Below are 5,296 nucleotides of genomic sequence, written 5' to 3' on the forward strand. Positions count from 1 at the left end.
CCGTCGATAGCTCAGTTGGTAGAGCGGTGGACTGTAGAGGCTTTCCGTTGCGGACATCCATAGGTCGCTGGTTCGAATCCGGCTCGACGGAGTTTTTTTTTTTTTTTTTTTTTTTTACGGTGCTTTGAATTTTTTTACTCCGTAGTAGTACGAGCAAAGAACGCTTGTGGCACAAATAGTTGTGTCCAAGGAAAGAAAAACTACCGCTGTGCTGCGGCGCCCAGTCCCAATAAAGTTAACTAACACTTCCCCCAAGCCCGAGGCCCTTGACCGGGAACCGTCTTCTTTTCTGGGCGTAACTATTGGCCAGTGAAGTCACGCAGGTGTACAGAGGAAGCAAATATGAGGCTTACGAAAAGCGTGTCATGTTAAACCTGGTTGTAACGAACCGTTATGTAGTGAATTCCGGGATTATTGAACGAACTTTTTCAATTCCCCATTGCGACCTCTATTGAAACCCATGTGCTTACGACCTCTGTATAACGAAGGCGCTGCGACGGTTAACCTTGAGGTAACGATGTCGCTACTCTGATGAGTCATTGTTTTTTGCCCTTTTTTTGAATTTAGCTGCAGAAATGCAATAAATTAGCGAAATCCGCCCGCACCGCAAACTTCCGTGCGTTTTCATGTGTGAGTGCGGTTTTGGTTACTTGCTATAGGCTTGCCTTTCGGCGTGTAGTTGCTCGTCTCCACTGCTATCTGTGGTGTCGGTTTGCCGGTGATGAGCTGGACAAGTAAAAGTTTTGTCTTTTCAAGACAAGCTCGATATTTTAAATGCCGTCTACGCCGGCGAACAAAAAAAAAGCGTCACCGCCCGGTACAGTGTCCCAGCTAGCATCCACTCAACAATTTTGTGTGCCGAAAACAGCATCAAGTTAACGAAAAGGCGCCTTTTCAGCATAAGTTTGGTTCTTGAAACCCGTTCAGGTACCCAAAACTGTCAAAATGCAGATGTGATACTTAAGTTACGTTTGTGAATACGGGGGCCGTGTAGTAGCAAGAGGTGCGAATAACGCAGTTTTTCCGCTCGAAATACATCCTTGAGACCTAGCACTGAGATCTGGCACTGAGTCCCTGAGATCTAGCACTTTGTTTCGTTTCTGCTTCATTCACGCGAGGTTTAACTCAAAACCTGCATGTAAGCAACACATGCATATAACGAAAAAAAAAATTCGAATTTTTGTCCTCTTCGTTATATCGAGGTCTAACTGTATTCAGGGACAAGTACAACGGTAAAAATAGACCAGCCTTTCTACCCAACGTCGGGTGATCCGCACCGTGCTGCATGTAATAGCTCCCTCGTACCTCTGCCGTTGTTGCCACGTCCTTACTTTTGGATAACCTATCCAGATGCTTTGTGATCCTTCCGTATTTTTAAAGACGACAGTCTTTCTTGGGCTACCTAAAAGCCGAATTTTTGGTCTGTCTGCATGTCTGTCTGTGACTCGATTCAGCCACCCGCCCAACGTGAAACTGAATCTGCGCAATAATCTTATAAACCGACAGCCAAATCTAAACGTGTAAGTCCGGTGGCAATCTTAATACTTGTCAACATTGTTGAACAAGAACAAAACATTGCAAAAATGTGAGGCAGAAAATCAATACATAAGTGATATTTGCAGTGTTCCTTTATTAAAAAATCTATTGATGCTTGGTTTTTGCGATATCAAATGAAATATTACATCAACTGCAGAAAACCGTCGCCTGCTGTTATCCGCGCCACTGTAGCTCCTGGCGGAATTTTAAGAAAGTAAACGGCCACCGTAACGAAAAATTCCACTAGATGGGTCCACGTTCCGCTTGGAATGCACGTGGAGCAGGGCAACGTAGTTCTATAAACATTGTAGTAGGTTGTCTTTGAATCATGCGCGTCTCCGCCGTATGGCAGCGCTGGCATCGAGACTACCGGCCTGGAGCAGTAGAACGCAGTAAATTTAAATTGACTTGAGCAAACCTCTAGCGTCTTATCTTGGAAGGAACGAGACGGGAGAGGAAGAGCATGATAGGTGAGCGGGAAAGAGAAGGGAGGCGTTTACGTGGGGGCGCCAGTCGACTATCGTCTTTCATCGACTTTTGCAACGAAAGGAGCAGATACGCGGCCATTTTTTTTTTTTTGTAACCAGCTTTCTCCCTCAGTGAGAATTGGAGCCTACGTATACTATCACTGTTTTTAACTTCTTGAGGACTGCACGGACATTGTATTGGGGTTCTCCGAATCGAGTGTACGAAATGCGAACACATCGTAATTTATTTGATTCCTTCGGCTGAGCATTTCGGCGAATTCAGGCATCTATTTTAAAGTTGACTTGTCAGGTTTGCTTTTCCTGAGCGTGAATCTAGGTGACGGGAACAGTAACCTTCGAAAAAATCACTGCCGCCATAACAGTGTCTGGTCACAACAGGCACATATATAGGAATACAACTTTTGCGACCTGTAGCGCCGGTACCATGGCGCTTACATTTTAACGCTGCTTAGCACAAGGAAACCGTGTGGAGATCTAAGGCAACACAGGAACACCTTACATAACTTTGCCGTGTTATCTTGATGTCATCTTAAGCAGAGTTATCTTAGGCGACCCTGTTTAGAAACTGCGTTGATTTCGGCGCATGCTAAAGATACCCAGGCGGTCAAAATTAATCCTGAGCCCTCCACTACGGAGCACCTCATAGTCAAAGTGCAACTTCGACGTGTTGAACTGCGTAATGATAACAAAAAACTTTGTCGAAAAGAGTTCAGATAACTAAAAAATTGGAGCAGTTCACACTAGTGGTGCAACGACGAAGAAAACAACAGAGCTGGCGGCCTCCCTCCCTTCGTCGGAGACTCGGAACTTGTCGCTGAGAGTTCTCCGTGACTGGCAGCTAGGCCGGATCGTTTTGTTCGCAGGCTTTCACATCCCTCTCAAAGTGGACCGCGTTAGCACGCGCTAGAACGTTAGCACGCCTGAAGTCTGCGCAGCCGACTTCAGGCGTGAACGCACGCGAACTGGCGAGGAGAACACCGTGCAAGAGATCACGCCACGAACGCTTGGCAGAGTGTTCTCAAAGATAGAGCTGGCCGGCGTCGGACGCTCCTCACTAGGCGCACACTCACGAACGCTCGGCTTGGCTGGGTTTTCTGGCAAAGCTATACGACGGAACTAAAAGCTTAAACAGCTCTACTGTTAAAAGTAATCGGTCAAGTGCAATCAGAAGGAGCAACACCGTTGATGTGTAGCTGCACATGGTCAGGTGGGCCACGGCGTCAGTAGCTATTACCCTGTTCGAACGTTCTGCCCCCCTAGACCCAATTATGCACGGTATCCCGTTACAAAATCTGTTATCCATCGCTCGCAGGAGCCGCGTCGCTCTTACATAGTCACATGTCCCACGTAACGGCTGCAGCTGACTGCGCCACAGTGCTGGGTGATTTCGGAGGCACAGGTCCGTGCAAAACTGCTCGGCTTCCCGTGTTTTGCTTGCCGGCATCTCCCCATTCGGTTTTGCTAAGAGCGCTGCGGCGTAAACTGTGGCTCATAGAAACTCGTATCAGTCTTATATGGACTAGATTTATCTTACGGGATCTACCATCTCTCCAGGCGAGTATGTTGCCACGACGGAGTAAACATGCGCCGGCGTCCCGGACCAACAATAGGAGTAACTTCGTACGAGTATTTTTTAATGCGATAGCATTTCGTTATGCGGAAGTCTGTCTGGTCTCGTAATAAAGGAGCTGCCGTTAGCGTAAGCTGTACACACACGTAAACACGCTCATGCATACGCACACACACACGCGCACGTAACAATTATCATGGCCTAATGTGCACCAACTGAATTATGTGGTTCTTTATGTGGTAAAAGTAACTCCAAGAAATGTCAAGTAGTTTCATATAATTGTAACAAATTCCACGTAAATTACAAGCAATACCCAGTAATCACAAGTAATTTCTAGCAATTCTTAGAATTCTAGGTAAATTTCAGTTGAATTAATGACGAAAAATTGCTTGTTACATCGGGTTCTGCACGCCACGCTTTCAAATAAAGCAATGCCTCACACTTAGAGATTAACCCCAGAGATAAATTATGCCAATAGTGTAGTCTGTTGAATGAAATATTATATGCTGTGTTATAAACTACCGCCAGTCCCAATTTTTGAGCATACATCTCGATTTAAATACTTTATAATCACCTGCGATACACTTCCGTTTATAAAAAAGGGCCAGCGTATCTCCTGCTTTCGGTGCAAATGTCGACTAAAGATGATAGTCGAATGGTGCCCCTGCCAAGTAAATGCCTCCATTCTCTTTCCCGCTCAAATCTCCTGCTGTTTCTCTCCCGTCTCGTCCCTCCCAAAATAAGCAGCTAGAGGTTTGCGCAAGTCAATTCAAATTTACCGCGTTCCACTGCTCCAGGCTGGGTGTTTTGATGCCAGCGCTGCTGTACGGCGGAGACGCGCGTGAATCACGACGCCCTACTCAAACGTTTATAGAACCCCGCTGCCCATGCTCCACGTGCATTCCAAGCGGTACGTGGAACCTATCTAATGAAGCCTTTCGTTGCTGTTGCCGTTTTGTTTTCTAAATTCCGCCAGGTAACGCGAGTAACAGCAGGCGACGGTTTTCTCCAGTTGATGTAGTATTTCATTTGCTATCGCAAAAACCAAGCATCCGTAAATTTTTTAATAAAGGAATACTGCAAATGTCACTCATGTTTTGATTTTCTGACTTATATTTGCGTAATGTCTTGTTCTCGTTCAACGATGTTGGCAAATGTGAACATTAACACCGGACTTAGGCGTTTAGAACTCGGTGTGGGTATATAAGACTACTGCGGAGTTTCTGTTTCACTTTGGCCCGCTGGCTGAATGGAGTCACAGACAGACATACAGACAGACAAAAAATTCTGCGTTTAAGTAGCCCAAGAAAGATTGTCGTCATTAAAAACAACGGTTGCAACAAGGTTACGAGTTCACCACAGCGCCGCTGCAAAGATGGGAAGCCTATGTAGAAGAATCTAATCTCTCTGGGTACATATTTCCCGACAAGCCATTTTGTTGCGTATACGTTTTTTGCATTCGGAGTGTTCTGATGTTCCTCAGCGTGCTTTCCTGGTGGGAATTTTTCTGCAGTCGCAGGTCCGTCTCTATTACCCTTCCTCATTGCGTACCGGGCGGCAACGTTCTTAACGTCTGCGAAGAATTTAATGACTCGACCCTAATTGTCGGGTCGTCACAGCTATAGAAGAAAACACGTCCGTTTTTTTCTGCCGCCGTATTCATTCGCAGCATACTCATATCCTCCCACAGCCACAAAGACGG

General features: G+C 46.0%; 1 non-coding gene across 1 annotated transcript; it reads left to right on the forward strand.

Annotated features, from left to right (window-relative positions):
• Window positions 1–91, forward strand: Trnay-gua (transfer RNA tyrosine (anticodon GUA)). Its single transcript is given in 2 exon segments — window positions 1–37; window positions 56–91. It is a non-coding gene; the product is annotated as a tRNA-Tyr (tRNA).
• Window positions 92–5,296: the final 5,205 nt, after the last annotated feature.

The sequence above is a fragment of the Haemaphysalis longicornis genome, unplaced genomic scaffold (assembly GCF_048455015.1).
Source record: "Haemaphysalis longicornis isolate Haplotype H1 unplaced genomic scaffold, Haemaphysalis longicornis Haplotype H1 scaffold_4, whole genome shotgun sequence".
Taxonomy (NCBI): Eukaryota; Metazoa; Arthropoda; class Arachnida; order Ixodida; family Ixodidae; genus Haemaphysalis; species Haemaphysalis longicornis.